Raw genomic sequence first — 20,604 nt, forward strand, 5'->3', positions numbered from 1 at the left:
ATTCTAGTGGTGGGAAGAAGAACCAGAACTCAGCATGATGGGACAGTTGTTTGGGTCCTCGTGCTTAGGCAGGGCCAGTTAGGGTTGCCATACATATGGAATTTCCCAGACATATCCAGAATACTACATCTGAATATATGGCAGCCCATAACATCCTCAGAAATAGCTCAAAGATGTGGGACTACCTTTGAAGGTGACCTGGTAGCTACAACTAATCCAGAATGCGGCAGCTAGACTGGTGACTGGGAGTAGCCACCGAGACCACATAACACCAGTCCTGAAAGACCTACATTGGCTCCCAGTATGTTTCAGAGCACTATTCAAAGTGTTGGTGCTGACCTTTAAAGACCTAAACGACATCAGGCCCAGTATACTTGAAGGAGCGTCTCCACCCTCACTGTAGAGGAAACCAGGCAGAGGGCCTTCTCGGTAGTCACACCTGCCCTGTGGAATGCCCTCCCATCAGATGTCAAGAAAATAAACAACTAACTGACTTTCAGAAGACATCTGAAGGCAGCCCTGTTTAGGGAAGTTTTTAATGTTTGATGTTTTATCACTTTTTAAACATTATTATTATTAATAATATTCTATTGGGAGCTGTCCAGGGTGGCTGGGGAAACGCAGCCAGATGGGTGGGGTACAAATAAATTATTATGATTATTATTAGTGATTTTGCCCCCCCCCCTCCAAAAAAATAAAGACTGTCCGGATTTTCACTTTCTGAAATATGGCAAGCCTAGGGCCAATCACCCGCTTAACAAGCAAAGTCCAGCAGCTTACCTGTGGGGGCAGGGCCCCTGTGCTAGCTTCCCAGCAGGTGAATTGCTATTGCTTACAAGCATGAAAAGGGTCAAGGAAGCAGGAAGGTCAGCACAACGCAAAAGCCACCACAGCAAAAGCAAGAGGCATTCACAGATCTGAAGGGCATGTTCCAGTCAGGCAAAAACATTCTGTGTCCAAAGGATGGCCAGGCAGATACAATCAGGGAAGGTACAATGCAGAACCGGTGAGGGCTGTGGCTTGGGGAGAATCCTGAGGTCCACATAGAAAGGCCAGGAGCCCAGAGTTGACCTGAGGTTTGGCCAGAGGTTCCCCATCCCTGGTCTATCTGAAAGGTGGAGTGTTTGCCTCTAGAGGTAGCCCACAGAGGGAAGCGTGTGCAACAATTGGCTGCTTCTGAAGCAGTGGGGAGCCAACGGAGTTTGTGCGCAGAAGGTCATCAGGCAGCAACAATGATGCAGCAATAAATGATGGAGAAAGACCAGAAATAATGGAACTTCAAATAAGTGAGATGAAGAAAAGCGTCGGATTGACTTTGACGGAAAGGACAGATGGAAGATATGGGAGATTGTGAAGCTCTGCAGCTAAATTCACCAACTCGAACGTGCTATAAAACTCAACAATTATACAACTGAATTTACCAAAACTAGCATTCATCTTTTACAGTGGCAGTGCACAGCCATATCATTCTCGAACTAAACTATAGGTGTTGATGCTTAAAAAACATTTTTTTTTAAAAAAGAGCTCAGTCACTTTGTAGGTACTACCCTCAAAAATTGGACATTTTTGAGCTTTTCCAATTTTGTCCGGACACTACTTGTGGATAGGTCCAGGAAATTCTTGATGTATGTCAACCCTATAATGCAAACTTCACCTGAAGCTATACTCAGTGCAGGATACACACAAGCCCTCTTTAGATGCTTCCAAGATACAGTGGTGCCTCGCAAGACGAAATTAATCCGTTCCGTGATTTTCTTCGTCTAGCAGTTTTTTCGTCTTGCGAAGCAAGCCCATTGACAGCTTAGCGGATTAGCGTTATTAGCAGTCTAGCGGCTTTTAGCGATCAGCTGAGAAGCGGCTTATCAGCGGAACAGCTGATAAGCGGCTTAGCGCTTAGGGAAAGGGTGGAAAAAAGCGGGGGGAAAGCGGGAACTCGCAAGATTTTTTCGTCTTGCAAAGCAACCCCATAGAGAAATTCGTTTAGCGAAGCGCCTCCAAAAACGGAAAACCCTTTCGTCTAGCGGGTTTTTCATCTTGCGAGGCATTCGTCTTGCGGGGCACCACTGTATGTCCATTGGAAGCCACCCTGCCTCCTCAATTCCTGACCTTTCTACACTGAATTGCAAGGTCTGAAGGGAGATTCCAAGGATGTTCATGAGAACGTGCATGCTGTCCTTCATGTGATCCAGACCCTTAGATGCTTAAGGGTTCCAATCACAGGGAGAACTCCTAGCATATGTAGCTGAACATGCGTGCAACCCTCCGCACACTTTTCTACTCAACATCAGAAAGTCAGGGAAAATTAGAAGCAAAAGAAAAAAGGGGGAAAGGGCTTTTACTAGAGAGTGGACTGGTGTTGTTAATATATTTTATTTATGAATCACTTCCTATGAAGCATCCCAAAGGGATTTTTACATCTCTGGTGGATAAATAAAATGACTGTTCTTCTCATAAACAAGACCATTGCCATCCCAGAGACATAATCTGCCTAGCTGAACTGTTGATCTGTCTGTCTGTCTATTTATCTCTTACTATTTATTAAAGTCCTGAAAATTCATAATTTCTGTATGAATTTCTCCAAATATACATATTTTTGTATCAAATTTTGCCTAATATAATGCACTCTTGTATGTTATATTCATTAATATACACAGTTTATGCTAATGTTGCCCTAGTATATGCATCATATATACATTACAGTACTTGGCTGGAGGATTGCTTTGCAAAATTCAGAGACATGCAAATTAAATAGGTTTGCTTTAAATTAATCAAATCCCCTCTTCCTAAATATATATAACAAAGGTGTTATCCACACAGGACAATCAACCAACTTGCTCCCCATCTTTTTTTTCAAGGAATAGGGTTTTATTCATTTAGGCATTTTCATTTTTTATCTCACATTTAAAGCACTATGATACACTTTGACACTTCCCTCCCAACCCCATGTGAACTGTAGTTTCCTATAGGTGCTGAGTGTTGGTAGAAGACCCCTATTTCCCTCACATAGCTTCAAGTTTCAGTATCCCCTGGGAAGAGAGCTTGATCGTTAAACCCCTCTGAGAATTCTAGCACTGTGAAAGAAACAGGAGTCTCCTAACAATTCTCAGCACCCATAACAAGCTACAGTTCACAGGGTTATTTAGGGAAAGCCAGGATTGTTAATGCAGTGTAATTGTGCTTTAAATATATGGTGCAGATGTGGCCTAGAAGCAGAAACCAAAAGTGCGCAGAAGTATTTCCATGAGAGACACCCTAGATTGAGATGTTCAGGGATGAGGGTGCGACACTGATGTTCAGGTGCTCTGTTCCATCAAAATTAGGTTTCTGAAAGTTACATGGACTAGGAGCATGGCCTTCTTCGTAATGGCACTTTATCTGTAGTATACATTCATTTGCTCAAGAAGCCCAGAGGGTATATTGCTTCTTGAGTTGCAGGAAGCGGACCATGCAGTTATGATATTGCTCCTGTTTTTCTTCTGCTGCTATCAATTTATATATTGTTGTGTCCACATTTTATTCTTCCCTTTAGCTGCTCAATTTGAATCCCCACGACGGGGTGAGCTCCTGTTACTCTGTCCTAGCTCTGCCAACTTAGCAGTTCGAAAGCACGCCAGGGCAAGTAGATAAATAGGTACTTCTGCGGCAAGAAGGTAAGCGGTGTTTCCGTGCGATCTGGTTTCCGTCATGGTGTTCCGTTGCACCAGAATTGGTTTAGTCATGCTGGCCACATGACCTGGAAAGCTGTCTGTGGACAAACACCGGCTCCCTTGGCCTGAAAGAGAGATCAGTGCCACAACCCCATAGTCGCCTTTGACTGGACTTAACCATCCAGGGGTCCTTTACCTTTTTTTCTCTTTTAACCTTATGTTAACATTATGCCTACTGTTTTCTCAGCTGAATTAAGGTCACAGTGAAACAAAACAAAAATGGGGGCTAAAAATATTCAAAGGAAATAAATGGTTGTCTCTGAAAAAGCCTTATTTCTCTGTTTAAAAGAAATGTAACCTGCACTGAACTCAATAGAAATATGTTCAACATGGCGTCTCCCCTGCCCCCCGCCTTGCCTGACTCGCTGATTCGGTATGGGGGGAAGGGAGGGAGTAAGGCGCTCGAAAGCCTTCAAGTCAATTTTGTTTATAATTTGAGGAATATCCATTTTGCCGATTATTAAATTAAAGACAATCTAACCTTGAAAACACCTCTATCTGCAGAAAGAGCAACACTCCATCACCTATTTTGATTCATTAATGTATCGTTTTAACTTGGTATGACACATGTTCAGCAGTCCTAATTACATTACGGCCTCCCTATTACATCAACTCGGCTCCAAGTTTCTGTCACCGCAAGTCCAATTTTCCAACGCGGAGCAATCCTGTGCACTCCTTCCTTATTAGTGTCATCTTTAATGTAGCAGGGAGTGCGAACCATTTCTTGGCACTGAGAGTTTAACAGCAATTAACCCCTGCTCTGTCCCCAGGGAGAAGTACATCAGCAACTTGCCAAAACAGTGTAAACAAGCTCGCCAAGATCAATGCGGAACCGCACTGGCTGCAGAGCACCTAGTGTATTAATTTAGGATTTATATATAGATATAGAATATAAAGCCAAGCAGCAGGAAATTCTCAGCATGGAATTGACCTAAGGAAATGGCTTACACCAGGTAAAATATTTTCTTAAGGCTGGAAAGGGGGAAAAGATCCCTGTATTGCTGTATTTACAAGATATATGTTGGGTGTGTGTGTTTTTTTAGGTATGTGGAGAAAATTCGATCCATTTTGCATTTAAAGGTGATTTTGCATTTCCCGAAACAACAGGAGAACTGAATGGGAGAGCCAGCCTTTGAAATTCTCACTTCTCTGAATTTTGCAATGCAGTTTTCCAGTTAAATATTATGCCCGAAAATGCATCTATCAGTGTAGAATGTGCCTAACAATGCATATATTAGGCAACATTTTTTTAAAGAAAAGAATGTGTTATGTTAGACAAAACTGCACACAAAATAGGCATCTTAGAAGAAGTTTGCACAATGCTGATGAATTTTCACGAAGACCTTTTTTGTGTGTGTAAATACAATTTGATATGGAAATGTGGAGAACGGAATTTAAGACTGAAAGAATGAGAAATAAATACCCAAAACTGATCTGAGAGAACCCAAAATCTGTCTATCCAACATTGTTTCCAGTGATTTACCACACGGGCTGATTTAGAGGGGGTATAAGACACCAAATGAATGTGATACTCAACAATTTTCCTAGCTATTTCAAACCTCTTTGGGCCTCCCGAAAGAATCCTCAGATGTTCTTTGTCCAAACAGGAATCCCCAAATTTGCTGTAATTTTTGCTGTAGAATCCACTACCTTTGCATATTAGGCAGGCATTTTCTGTGCTTCATTTTAAACACAGCTTAAAATATTTAAATATTTTTATTTGTGGCTCAGTTCAACCCATATTTGCCTCTTTATATTTGCCCCTTATCTATGATTTTATTATGTTACCTTGATCTACTTAGGGATCTAAGAGGTATTGAATTGTTTTTGGCTCTGTATGTATCACATGCAGTGCTGTTTCCGTTCTGCTACAGTTTGTCTTCTGACAAAAACACATTATTCATCTGGCTGTGCACTATGGCAGAATTTTACATGATTATCATTGCATTATTCCAATCCCTCAATTTTATTGCAATGGACATAATGCAAATTGGGGCGATTATCTTTTTTTTATTTTAAATAATGTTTATTAAGGGTTTTTTAATTACACTATAAATAAGCAAACAAAAATATTACATATCATAACATATTTTCTTATCTCCTTTGGACTTCCTCACATCTCCCGCTCCTGCGTTCCAAGTTATAAAAATAAACCAGCAATTTGTCACCTTGTCTCCATCCTTACTGTCTAATTTTCCAATGTTATATCTCAAATTTTAGATACATTTATTTCACTCCTTAACAAATTAAACTTAGCCTAATAATTATCTAAAATTTTGTTTTTTCTTGAATTTGACTTATCTTTATAATTCACTTCGTCTGTTTTAATGGTGCCGAGTTGTTTATAATCAAGCATCCTGCTTAACATTCATACAATTTACAATATTTTTGCAAGTAAATCTTGAATTTTTTCCAGTCTTCTTCTACCGTCTCCTCTCCCAGGTCTCGGATTCTGCCAGTCATCTCGGCCAGTTCCATGTAGTCTATCAGTTGCATCTGCCATTCTTCCAGTGTGGGTAAATCTTGGGTTTTCCAATGCTTAGCTACAAGTATCCTTGCTGCTGTTGTTGCATACATAAAAAATGTTTGGTCCTTCTTTAGCACCCCTTGGCCGACAATACCCAAAAGGAAGGCCTCTGGTTTCTTAGGAAAGGTATACTTAAATACCTTTTTCAGCTCATTATATATCATTTCCCAGAAAGCCTTCACTCTAGGACAAGTCCACAAAAGGTGAAAGAACGTTCCTTCATTTCCCTTACATTTCCAACATTTGTTATCAGACAAGTGGTATATTTTTGCAAGTTTGACTGGGGTCATGTACCATCTATATATCATTTTCATTACATTTTCTTTCAAAGCATTACATGCAGTGAAATTCAGCCCAGTAGTCCACAACCTTTCCCAGTCCTCAAACATATTATACCCAATATCCTGTGCCCACTTTATCATAGCCGATTTAACCATTTCATCTTGTGTGTTCCATTTTAACAGCAAGTTATACATTCTTGAAAGTACCTTAGTCTTAGGCTCTAACAATTCCGTTTCTAACTTCGATTTTTCCACCTGGAATCCCAACTTTTTATCAAGTTTGAAAACTTCTTTAATCTGAGCGTAGTGTAACCAATCTCGGACTTTGTCTTTCATTTTCTCCTGACTCTGCAATTTCCAATTGTCCCCATCTTTTTCTAATATTTCCCAATACTTTGGCCATTTGGCCTCCATATTGAGCCTTTTCCGGGCCTTAGCTTCCAAAGGTGAAAGCCACCTTGGAGTTTTATTTTCCAGTAAGTCTTTTTATTTTGTCCAGACATTAAACACTGATTTTCTGACAATATGATTCTTGAAAGCCTTATGAATCTTAACCTTGTCGTACCATAAATATGCGTGCCAACCAAACGCATTGTCAAAACCTTCCAACTCTAATACATCAGTGTCCTCAAGAAGCAGCCAATCTTTTAACCAGCAGAAAGCTGCTGATTCATAATACAGCCTTAAGTCTGGCAGGGCAAAGCCCCCTCTTTCTTTCGCATCAGTTAGTATCGTAAACTTAATTCTGGGCTTTTTGCCCTGCCAGACGAATTTAGAAATGTCTCTCTGCCACTTCCGGAAGCACTCTGTTTTGTCCACAATCTGTAATGTTTGAAACAAAAACAGCATTTTTGGCAATACATTCATCTTTACAGCAGCGATTCGGCCTAACAAGGAAAGTTTCAGTCTTGTCCAACTTTCTAAGTCTCTCTTAATTTCTGACCAGCATTTCTCATAATTGTCCTTAAATAGACTCAGATTTTTTGCTGTTATATTTACCCCTAGGTATTTTACTTTTTTAACCACATTTAACCCTGTCTCTTCCTGAAACCGTTCTGACTCTGTAACTGTCAAATTTTTTCCCAGTACCTTGGTTTTCTGCTTGTTTAATTTAAATCCCGCCACCCGACCAAACTCTTGAATCAGTTGTAGTACTTTTTTCGTACTAGATTCTGGCTTCTGTAGAGTCAAAACTAGGTCATCTGCAAACGCTTTAAGTTTATATTGTTTCGCTCCGACCTGAATTCCTTCCACCATCCAGTCCCCTCTAATCATGTTCAAGAGCACCTCCAGGACCGAAATAAATAGCAGTGGGGAAATAGGACAGCCTTGTCGTGTTCCTTTTTCAATTTTGAACTCTTCTGTAATCACATTGTTAACTATCAATTTAGCCTTTTGTTCTGAATAAATTGCATCTATCCCATTTTCAAAACCCCGTCCCACTCCCATTCCTTCCAGATTTTTCTTCATAAATTTCCAAGAAATATTATCAAAGGCCTTCTCCGCATCTATGAATATTAGCACAGCTTTTGTATTGATATTTGTTTGCAAAAGTTCCAAAATATCAATGATGTTCCTTGTATTGGCAAACAAATGTCTACCTGGGAGAAAGGCTGCCTGGTCCTTATGAATTACTTCATTTAAAACTTTTTTAAATCTGCTTGCTAAAATGTCTGCAAATATTTTGTAATCCACATTCAGGAGGGAGATGGGGCGGTAGTTCTTAAGTTGTGTCTTTTCAGTTTCTAGTTTTGGTATCAATGTGATAAACGCTTCTTTCCACAATTCCGGCGCCTTTTTCCCCTCCAAAATTTCATTGCTAACCTCCATCAGTGGTTGTATCAGATAGTCTTTCAATGTCTTATAATACTTGGAGGTAAGCCCATCTGGCCCTGGAGATTTGCCCATCAAATTGGGGCGATTATCAATGACATATTGTATGCAGACTGAAAACCACAACAGCAAATGCCAATTGTCTTCACTGGATTGCTTTCCATTCCAAATATGGAATGAATAAGTGAACACCAGTGACTCTCCTGTTTCCATTTTCCTTGGAATTCTCTGACATTTCTATATACACTGCTTTGAACAGATTTTTTTTTATTGTTGATGGTGATGATTTTGCAGTACAGAAATATATGCATAAATATATAGGACTGTAGTTGAAATTGAGCTATGTTTTCTCTCTCACTGTGGCTTGAGGTGGCTTAGACAAATCAAAATCAAAAACACCCATCAAACAGTGCAATTAAAAAAAATTAAGCATTCCTCAAAACACTTTAAAATTGCAAATATCAAAAGAACTTGCTGTATCTCTCCTAGTTGCCATGGGTTTGTGCAAAACAGATGAATCTTACATATATATTTTTAAAGTCTAACAAGATGGAACATTGACAGACCTTTTCAGAAAGGCTGTTCCAAACCGTGATGCCCAAAGTGATAAAAAAAAACATCCTTGATCCTTCTAGTAGCCTTTGAGAGGTTTCTATTCTTTTCTTACATTTGCATCCACACCTTGATTCCTCAACAGAACCCAAGGTGGAAAACATGTGATTCTCAGGAGGCTTCCTATCTAGGCACCAAGCAGACCCAGGCTTGCTTAGCAGCAGTAGGGATGCGGGTGGCGCTGTGGTCTAAACCACTGAGCCTCTTGGGCTTGACGATCAGAAGGTTGGCGGTTCGAATCTGCACAATGGAGTGAGCTCCTGTTGCTCTGTCCCATCTCCTACCAACCTAGCAGTTCGAAAGCACGCCAGTGCAAGTAGATAAATAGGTACCACTGTGGCAGGAAGGTAAACGGTGTTTCCATATACTTCGGTTTCCATCATGATGTCCCACTGTGCCAGAAGTTGCTGGCCACATGACCCAGAAAGCTGCCTGTGGACAAACGCTGGCTTCCTCGGCCTGAAAGAAAGATGAGTGCTGCAACCCCATAGTTGCCTTTGACTGGACTTAACCATCCAGGGGTCCTTTAGCTTTTTATTTCTCCATAGGAATAGTTTTGTGAGGAAACAGGGGTTTCTATCAGAGAATTCTCAGCACCCTCTTGAAAATACAATCTCCAAGATTCCCTGAGAGAAGCCATGTCACCTAAAGCAGCATGATCAATGCCTAGGGATGGTGAGAGTCCTCTGCCCCCTCAACTTTGGGTTCTAGACTGTTCATGAATGTACATTCTAGAAAGTGCAGGGTTTGTTATTCATGAAGTGCCTGGCAGGTGGTCTGAGGAACCTGAAAGCTGTTTCTGTGGGAAGCATTTCTTGAAGCTGTGCTGAAAGTCATCTGAAAGAAGGTGTACAAGGCAGGTATGGAAGCTGGCATGATGCTCAGATTCTCTTTGATCTTTAGGTTTTCGGCACAGCAGGAGAACAGGACCTGTTGTGGGCACAGGTCCTGGTGTAGGAGTACTTATTGTGTCTTCTGAAAGCCTCAGTCTGCACGAATAATGGTAGAAAGTTAGGGCAGGGTAACCTGATGACAGACACAGCAGCTATTCAGGTCAGCTGCCAGCCAAGATGGGCAGTTGCCTTTGTGTATTTGTGTGTGTGTGTGTGTGTGTGTGTGTGATGCCATTAGCATCAAAGCTACCTAGGGCTGAGCACCAGAACCCACATGCCTCTTTTTAAAAACCAAACTCTTAGGAATTAATCAAGCGCGAGCCAAGCTAACTTTCCAATGAGGAAGAGTTTCAGTTTGAGTGGCTTTGGGGTATTGTTAAAAAAAAAATTAGTTTGCACTTCAAATGGTTTACAAATCACCCTGGGACAGCCCTACTTTCAGTGGAGCCCATCTTTAATAATTGACGGCCTGGACACCTGTTACTGCCTCCATATCTTAAAAAAAAAGATTAATTTAAAGGGAATTATTGACATAATACAGCACACCAACTCCTGTTGATGAAAAATGCAAAATCTTAATTGAATGCTGGCTCCTAGCCACCAACCTAGGACAACTTCAAAAGCAACAGCTGGGAAAAGCATCTTTTTTAGATTTTAATTACGTAAACCACTTAGCTTTCAGCTCCCCCCCCCCATCCCAATGTCAGAAGGTACGTCTGTCACTTGTAGTCACTAGTCAAGTGATGAGAGGTGCCTTTGCTTGCCTTCAAGGCATAATTTGGTGTGGATAATTGTAGAGAGCAATGGAAGCTGATGATGTCCAATAAAATATTTTTCTTTCTCTGTTTCTTTCCTGACACAGGTGAACCACAGGCACACCTGTGCCAAACCCAGTAGCAGACAGTGGGCTGGGATGGAGATGTTTCCCTAACCTCCCAACAGGTGAATGGCTGTAGCTTACCTGGAAGGGAGAAGTTGTGGGAAGAGTGGTGTGCTGACATCACACTGGCAGGAGAACTAGCTGTGTGTTTGCACTGTGCTGACCCAACCACTGCCTCGCCCTGCTCCCCCCCCATTAAGCATCAGTGGTTTACCTGGTCAGGTAAACACCTCTGCCACACCTTGCAGTCCATGGCTGCCTAAACACCAACAGAAATGGAAGCAGATAATTGTGGAAGGCTGACAAATCTGACCCTGTAAGCTGTTGTTAAGATGAGAGGCATATTGGGGATGTCGCTCAAGTTACTCTGCATGTTCTTAAGAGGGGCAGCATTCCCATCAATCTTATGGACTAGAAACTTGGCTTCATTTTTTTAAAAAAATGAAAGCGGAGATTCACAAGGGAATTCTCTGCCCATCACTAATAGATGTTTTATTCACCTGGTGTACACCCCTCCCCTTCAAAGCAAAATCTGTGTCAGAACTGGAACTATGGCATTCAAAAAGGGGGAGAAACAACACATTTCTCTCCGTGTGTCTGTCTGTTTCTCTCTCTTCCTCTTTAGCTTGACAGCACCTTCAAAGACAGTTCAGCAGGCCTATGTGCTGTACATACTCCAAAGAAAGTTAACAAGGAACTGTGAGGCAATGTAGCAAGAGTGACAGCATATGCTAAGCATGAATAAAGGAGGTGAGCACCACAGGAGATATATAAATGGACCGGCAACCTTTTTAAAAGGTCAGTAACTCTCTGTTATAAATTGATTCCAATCATTTCAACATGGCTTTGCTGGTACTGGGTAGAACAGCAGCCTTGGCTTCTTCCGAGCTCGCAGGCTTCTAGCTCATGTCATCTTCATCTTTTGCCAGTGGATATTTTGCACATTGTTTAGTTGATTAATTCAGACCCATTTCGAGATACCGCTTTTTCATACCGGCGCAGAGCTTGACATTTTGGCTTATTATGACCTGCGAAGCAAGCATCTTCAGCATCTCAGAGGGCAGTGATATTCAGCAACCTAAGGAGGAAAATATTCTCCTTCTGTGGATGCTCCTTTGCAGCCCTTCTGATACAGTGACAGACTTAGCTCTTGGCGGACAGTTGCTAAACACATGGAGGGGGGAAATCAGGAGTGCCCTTGCTGTTCCTTCTCTGCTCAGAGGCATTGAGTGTACAACTGCACATGTGTAGGCACTGCACACAAAATCCCCATGATCTTGGTATATGCAGTAGCAATCTGCAAACATGTTGCATGTGTGAAAACTCATTTTTGTCCCCAATTCTCCCCAAACCCCAAGAACCTTGTAACATTGAGAATGTGGTGCCTGAGCTTGTTTGCTTTCCTCTTCCCTCCCCCTCCCCTTTTCCTTTAGTGTCATGTCTTTTTAGAGAGGTTAAGCCTCTGGGCAAGGCCCATGCTCCTTCAATTGATTTGTAAGTCATTCTAGGAGCTTTTCTTGCTAAAGAGATGGGGTATAAAAGCTACAGATAACTAAATCAATTTTTATTTTGCAAGGGTTTCTTGGAAGTCATTTAGTCCAACCCCTTGTAGGACTCCAAACCCTCACCAAAAACTGTCTGTCCTCTGCTTACATACATGTAGTAAAGGACATCCCACCATCTGCCATGAGGACATTTTCTGAAACATTTAGTTGAACTCTTCTTCCCTTCAATGTCAACTCATAGGTTCTAGTTTTCCTTTTTTTCTAAAGCAACAGAAAACAATCCTTCTCCATCTTCAGCCCTGCAAACATTTTAAAGCATCTCTCCTCCATCTTCTCTTTAGGCTCAGACAAACAAACAAACAAACCCTCTTCAGACCATTTCCCATAGGAGTTCATTTATTGATACCTCTCAAACCTTGTTAGCCTCTTCTGGACACACTCCTGTCTGCCAATTTCCTTCTTAAAATTCGGTGCCCAGAACAGGAGTGTGGGACACACAATATAACCAACTGCAGATAAAATGATATCCATAGCTGCAGACTGTATGGTGTGGAGGCACACAAGGCCACTACAAAACCAAAGCTAAGCAGGTCCGGGCCTGGTCAGTGTCTGGTTGGGAGACCACTTGGGAATCACATGTATTCTGCCTTGGGTTCCATGAAAGCAGAAAGAATAATAGAATCATGGAATGGTAGAACTGGAAGGGACCCCGAGGGTCATCTAGCCCAACCCCCTACAATGCAGGAATATTTGGCCCAATGTGGGGCTTAAGCCCACGGCCCTGAGATTAAAAGTCTCATGCTCTACCAACTGAGCTATCCCAGCTTAAAGGTAGGATATAAAGATAGAGGGTGGGGAAATACATACCCACTACTGTGGATAAATATCCTGAACACAACATGCCAAGGAGGCAGAAATAAAGTCAGTGTTTCACACATCCCTGTTTAAAATGTAGCCATAATGAATGAACACAAGCACAAGTCACAGATCCTTTCAAGACAGATTTCACATGGCATCCATGCATTTAGATGTTATGGGGGATTCTGTCTGTCCGTTGTCTTAAAACAACCTAATCATTGGCTGTCAACCCTTAGAAAATTTGGCACCACTTTCGATTTCTGTTTATGACAGCTCACAGGGAGTCATACTGTGAGTTGCATCCGCCTGTTTCAGCACCCAATTAGGAGTGACAAACGCATGTGTGGTTAATACAAACAGCATACGCATAGACTTTAATGAAGCATGCCCCTTCCTTAAATCATTGACTTGCTGCACTCAGCTTCAAAGGCCCACTGAAGGAAAGCCAAGATTATGGGAATCTAGAGACCTGATCCTACCAATTTTTTGAGGTTTCAATACACTGATCTTAGGATGATTCAGGCTAAACTTTTGCAGATGACATCTCAAGCAGCACCGGATGCTGAACGGCATGGCGTAAGCTGCAGAAGCCCCACTAAATTCAATCGTATCCTATTTCCCTCCATTGACATTTTAACTGAAAAGTTCCTTCTATTTATGTGGGCCAGTGACTTTGGACACATGACATTACTTAGCTGCACATCCAGGACTATTGATGTTGTTGTGAAACGTACACCAAAAAGTATGCAAGCAGGAATATACAGACACACCTTGGAAGTCAAACAGAATCCATTCCAATTCGACTTTCGAAAAGTTCGAAACCAAGGCATGGCTTCCAATTGGTTCCCAATTGCGCAGGCACGCCGGAAACAAAAGCAGAAGCTGCGTTGTATGCCCGGCTTCCAAAAAAAGTTTGAAAACTGGATCACTCACTTCCGGCTTTTGATCATTCAGGAGCCAGAACATTTGACTCCCAAAGCATTCGGGAGCTGAAGTATGACTGTACACTACTCAGCCTACTTCTTAATTGTTTTAAAGTAAGGAGGATCAAGAGTCAAAGCCCTGTTACGCAGCCACCTGAAAAAATGAAGATACACTGAAACAGAAGTCACCAGACCCTTATATACTGTATAGTGGGTGGGTGGGGTGGGGCTTTTCTCAGGAGGGTAGTAGGAGATGGGTGATTGACTCAATGGGTATGGTAAACCTGTTGACAACTGTTAACTACTGCAATTAGTCCTACAGGAAAAAGCAAAGGATAGTATGCAGATGATCAGCATATGTAATGAGACACCCTCCCACTATATATAAGGGTCTGGTGACTTCTGTTTCAGTGTATCTGAAGAAGTCTGCATGCACATGAAAGCTTATACCAAGAACAAACTTAGTTGGTCTCTAAGGCTCTACTGGACATTTTATTTATTTTTATTTCAAATATAGACTAACTCTGCCATATTGTATGCAGATCCATCAAGGTTTTTTGGGGTTGGGGTAGGGAGACAACTTTAAAGGTTGATTATTTAAACAAAAGAAAAGTAATGGATCCACATGTGGGGAAAAAATCCAATTTGTCATGCCCTTCGCCAGATCAGTGGATTGGAGAGCCTTGGGAAAACAACACAATGTGATTGAAAGCTAGATCCATCCATCAAAACAAAAGATTCTCACACGTTTCACCCCATTGCCTCACAAACACCAAGTCTTCCCCCATTAAATTTGGTTCAGCTTCTCAGAAGAGAAGAGAAAAATGGCCATGTATTTTTTCTGACAACAGAGACTACAGAATAACTGCACCTTGTTGATGTCTCAGTCTGATTCAGAATTGTTGGGGCTACCCTCAAATCTCATTCATTCATGGCCCCCACAGAGTCAATGCACACCCCTCATATTTAGGGAATTCCTGGAATATAGCATATTTTCTAGGTCTGCAAGGTCTTGCCATGTGTGGAACACCTATTGCTATCATGACTGCATAGATGTCTGCAGGGTGATTTTTTTTCTGTTAGTGCAGCTAAGTATTCTCATCTGCTAGAAGTCAAACGAGATGGCCTAACTCAACGCAAGGCACTTTTTGTGATGATATAAGCTAAGTCTGCTCCAGCCTGTGCACCACATGACTTCGGTCTAATTTCAAACAGATTTTGTATCAAGTAGAGACAGGACATTTTTGTGAGGTCCTGTGGATTAACTGAATCCCCAGGGGCTCTTCATGACCTTCTAAAGGAAATTTTACAGGCTAAGTTATCTCCTAAGGTCAAGTATAATATCACTTTAATATCTGATTAGCCCGCTGTACCGGCAGGGGCATAAACGTGGCTTTCTAATAGGTCATCTCTACGGAACAGTCCTTCTCACTCCTTTGTGTTGCCTGAAATAAGAGCCATTCTCAAGCTGAAGACCAGGCAGTCATGAGAGTTGTATGAAACCTTGACTTTGCACATCAGCCTCTCTCCCCAGCAATCCATTGGCTTGCCACCAGGACCATCTCAACTGCTAGCCTCGCTGAGGAAGGCTGGGGGCAGCTGGGAGGGAAGAAAGGTCTGGAAAGGAAAGAGAAGGTCTTCCTTAAGGAGGAAGGAGGGGGGAGGAGTGCACAGGTCCCAGCCACTGCCCCTCTCCTGCCACCCTTGGCCACCAAGCTTGACTAGGATGGCCACTTGCATCATCCCCACACAGCGCTTGGTGAGGGTCTTGGCTGCCACTGCTGCTCATTGCAAATGAAGCTGCAGAGTTCTAAATGTCATGGTCTCTTGCAACCTTGAGGTAATGGTTTACTATAGGGATGGAGCCATCTGCAGGGTGCCCCCCCTCTTCCCAGAGCACACCCCTTGCTGGCTCTCCTTTACATCATCACTGAGTACCTTGGGCTGACTGGAAATGTCCTTGAACTCTGATAATGTCTCTTGCTTGCCTGTACGGAGGATACAGAGAGTGTGTGTAGCACAGTGCACCACTTCCTGAGATGGTCTTTTCTACTGTCAAACAGCTTGTGTCACTATTTCCCCAAATGTTTAGCGGAGATCTGCATTCTCGAAATCTCTGCCCATATATTTTAGTTCTGCCCACCAGAACAAGGGGAGAAGTCTATCAAACCAGGGCTTGTCAACCTTCTTGGGCCTCTGGACTCAGAGAAACTGTTATGGACACCACAAATGCACAACCAAGCACATGCCATCACATTGACTTTAATATTTTAAAAAACAGGCTTAATTTCAGCAGGGAGAATATACCCGGTGGGTACCAGGGAAGGTCTGTGCAAGTGCAGGCAATCATGTTGGTGATCTCAGTACTGCATCATCATATAGCTCTTTTTAATATAAAAGGGGAAATCCATGGCTATATATATATTCAATGGCAGATTTCAGTCAACCTAAATAGTTCAAATGTTTGGGAGCTTCATAAATATGTACCATTTGTGATGAATCTGTTAGGTCTTTAAGTTTGTGGTTCACTGGGGGTTCATAGCTGATATTGCACTTTTGTTGTTTTCAGCTGCCTGGCTTTTTGAAAGAAGAAATGAAATATATGCTGCTAACACTCTTGAAATATAGGGAAGTTGATTAAAGTGACTGGAAAGAATGATTGGTTCCTAAGGCACCACTTCTGCAAGCAAACTTCTCAAGAAGAGCATCTCCCTGTGCCCAGCTTGCTGCTTCACAATTCTGAAAGCATTTTCTCCCAGAGGAGGTGTCCTGCTGATGGTGGACTTCGTTTCTTCTGAGAGATCATCAGCCTGCTCAGGGCACAAAATGTACACATCTGCTGTCATAGATAGCTACAGCGAACATCCATGAAGTGATAGGCAGGGCCAGTCCAAGACATTTTGCCACCAGTGGCGAATCAGAAAATGACATGCTGCCCAGGAATCATAGTTTGTTTAGGGTGATATATAGATGTAGAACAGGAAACAGTCACTCCTCTCATTTGCCTCCCACCTTCTCTGTGTCCCCACCAGCAATGGGTGAGATGCTACACTCTGTCTCCCACACTCCTTGGTATCTTCCATCCAGGTGAGCTCACAAGAGGCATTATCAGAGCTCAAGGATACATTCCAGGTACCCAAGGGTGATGTAAGGGAGAGCCAGTAAGGGGTGTGACCTGGAGACAGCCTGTGGTTGGTTTCCTGCCTAAGGTTCCCCACCCTTTTAGCAAGCCATTAGCTTGAGATTGCAAGAATCCATGGCATTTACATCTACAAGGGGCAGCATAATGAAGTAGAGCAGGCAGGCCTGCAAATAAATTTTGGCTGAGAGAGTATGAAATGGCGATCTTCTTGGGCTTCTTCTGGGGCCAGCCCTAAAAGAATTGTGCCACTGAACAGTTGCTTGTCTTGCTTTTCGGTGATGAAGCCGCCCCTGAGTGGAGCAGAGCTCAAACCTCTCCTAGATTCACACCGCTTCCAGGTCAAGCATTGTTGTTCCTTCCTTGCAGCCTCTCAAAATGATTCCTATGAAGTCAACCGTTCAATATCTTGTTTCCCCTTAGATAATTTCTTGAATTACTCATTCAGTGAAGAGGGTGTAAATTATGCTTCATTTCTATCCATGATTATTAATATATTAGACAAGCATTTTGAAAACGAAGATAAAAGCCTTCTCCAAAGTTCTCATGTGGTCTTTCTTTCAAAGCTAATGATGTGCGAATTCATTATAGAATCTCTCATCAATGGGTTGCCTGACCCAATTTCACCAATTGCCATCAGATGCTCATGTTGTTTGTTAAAGATGCTAGATCAGTGATTTGCAAATGGCGGGTTAATGTACCAACCCGCTAGGGTCATGCCTTGCTGCTGCTCCAGTTGCTATCAGTGTGTTTAGCTTGGCATTTGGGGGGCCTACGAAAGCTAGATCACATGAGAAGGGATTGCATGTCTTTGTGACCTTGTGCCTATGTACTGAAATATACTGTATGTGGAGCTGCCCTTGATAGCTGTGTAGAAGCTTCAACTTGCAAATATACGCCAACATACCCTCTGGAGATGGGTATGTTGGTAGGAGCTAATTGCATGAGGGACTTGGCACCAAAACCACTTCCCTGGCAGTGGCTGTTTAGAACTGCAGTCAGGATGTTTCCCCAAACATGTTCTGTGTGTTTCTGGAGGACGGGTGTTATCTGCGACGTCTTGCATGACCAATATTCTGCCATTAAGTTATGAAGGAACACATAAAGCTTTTTTATACTGGGTCCCTTGGTTCAATCCAGTTCTACACCAACTGGGGAGCAGAGATCCTGGACTTTATCCATCTCAGTAGAAGCTCTTGAAAGAGGCCTGGCTACTGGGGCTCAGCCCTCTTAAGAATGTCAAACTTTGTTTTTGGTTTAATTGCTCCCCAGCTACACATTCCTACCTCCCCCATACATCCATTTGAACTCAAAGAGGATTCTAGATATTTCTGTCCATCCCCTGTTCTCTGGCCCATCAGTTCTCTGCACTACTCCACCAACCCCAATCCAAACGTATTGCAGTGGGGTCCCATCATGTGTCTATATAGGCAGAAAAACTATTTGTGTATAACTAGGACTGCTGGCTAATCAGCCAACCTCCTTGACCATGCCCCTGTGATCTCATTGGCTCATGCCCTCAGCAAGTCCATCCAGAACAAGCTGCCCCTGTCCCTACCTGCTGGTACTTAGGAACTTCTGTGCACACTGTTCCATCATGATTACGATCTTCCAACCCTACCTCTGGATCCTGTGCTTTAATTAATTTTGGCACATCCAAAGCACTTGGACCCATCTTAAACAAGAAGCTTTCCAAGGACATATTTAAACTTAAAAATATTTTTCACACACAAAAAACCCTGTTGCCTTGCTGATTACGTTGTAAGCACTACAGATTAGGCCTCTCCATAAATTACAAGCAGCTGAACATCCTTTAGCATCAAACAGAATGACAAAAAGCTACACCATAATGAGTAATGGTTAAGGCCAATTGCTATTTAATTATGTAGATGACTTAACATCTTCCCATTGATGTTATCAGTATGTTTCAGCATGAAAGTTCTCCCACATTGCTTTGCTATGCCTTGTCCTACAAACACACTCACTTATTCACTCACTCACTTGCACAGATATGAATATTTTGCCTCTGACCATGCAGAAACGGCGGAAAAAGAAGAAAGTGCGCTTCCCAGTTAGAGGCAGTGATGCTTCTGAATACCAGTTGCTGGAACACACAGGAGGGGAGTTTGTTCTTGTGTTCAAATCCTGATTTCAGGTTCCCCACAGGTATCTGCTTGGCCCCTGTGAGAATAGGATGCTAGACTAGATGGGCCATTTGTCTGATCCAGCAAGCTCTTCATATGTCCTTATGAATCATTTGCAACCCACATGCACCACAGTTCTATACTCAGAAAGAATTCCCATGGAATTCTATGGAGAATATAAATTAATCCAGCCAAACCACCACTCTCCCTCTCTTTGACAGGATTGATAACATTGCACTCGCACCCAAAATAGGCAAAATGCATATATTGGTTTCTATGGGCATGTGCCCTGGTCCCCAAGCAGCAGCCAAGACTCAGGGCAGGGCTGAATCAAGTCTCCACATCTCTGGCAGAGGAAGAGGACATGGGTCTTGCTCTCAAACATAAGACTGGTGGTGTGGAGTCTAAGTCCACAAAGCAGGATTGCCTTAGTCAAGGACCTCCACACCAGGGATGGTGAATCTGTGGCCCTCCAGAAGTTGCTTGTCTACAGCTCTAATCACCCACAATCACTTGCCATGGGTGCCAGGGCTGATGGGGATTGGAGTTCAACAGCATCTGAAGGATCTCATGTTCCCCATTCCTATTTAAAATCCATATCGAGTCTGGTTGTAAGATGAAGCACCACATCAGCCTTGGAAGATGGAGAAAGACCCACCTTAGAAACTTTGAAAGTCTTATTGAAACTTCCTTTGCTTGCACCAGAATCTATAGAGCTTTTGCCTACATATTTGCATCTGATTTTGTGTTAGGCAAACCTTTGGCCACAACTCTATTTATTCTATTTATAAGTAAGTGGATTGTTTTGCGGCAAGCCAAATGGGTAGAGTTAATGTCTGTACAAGGACATGCCTCCTGCATGAATATGATCATGAACAAAGCAACTGCATTAACATTTGTCCGCTCCCGCATTTTTGAGTCGCTTAAGATTTTCCTCTAAAGCACTCTGATTATGCCCTCTCTCCTTTTGTCTTCCATTTCTTAGTTAATTTGACAGGTGAGGAGATTCTATAGCTCCTAGATTTTTTAGTCGGCTTCCTTTTCATAATAACACTTTTCTGATTTTGTACCTAATCCTTTGGTAGCCTTTGAGTCTTGATTACAAATGCACTATCAATTTCTTTGGAGTGTCTGTGCATTGTGCTCTCTGCAGGAGCAGTAATCTTTTCTCAATTAACACTTTGCAGAGATCAACCAAGATCAGAAGAATGGCTCATTCTCTTTAGATTGAGAGGATAGGAGTTGGGTGAAATTCCTTATTCAGCAGCAGCCCATCTACTGCCAACTCTATATGCATCCTCC

At 42.4% G+C, this 20,604-nt stretch overlaps 2 long non-coding RNA genes across 2 annotated transcripts in view; both read left to right on the top strand.

Annotated features, from left to right (window-relative positions):
• The window catches only part of LOC310826361, a 683,860-nt gene that overhangs the window by 109,174 nt on the left and 554,082 nt on the right, over positions 1-20,604 (top strand). The window lies entirely within an intron of this gene.
• LOC310826353 lies at positions 11,363-17,701 on the top strand. The gene is made up of 2 exons (XR_014555782.1): positions 11,363-11,531; positions 16,589-17,701. It is a non-coding gene; the product is annotated as an uncharacterized lncRNA (long non-coding RNA).

The sequence above is a fragment of the Podarcis gaigeae genome, assembly GCF_964106915.1.
Source record: "Podarcis gaigeae genome assembly, chromosome: 10".
Taxonomy (NCBI): Eukaryota; Metazoa; Chordata; class Lepidosauria; order Squamata; family Lacertidae; genus Podarcis; species Podarcis gaigeae.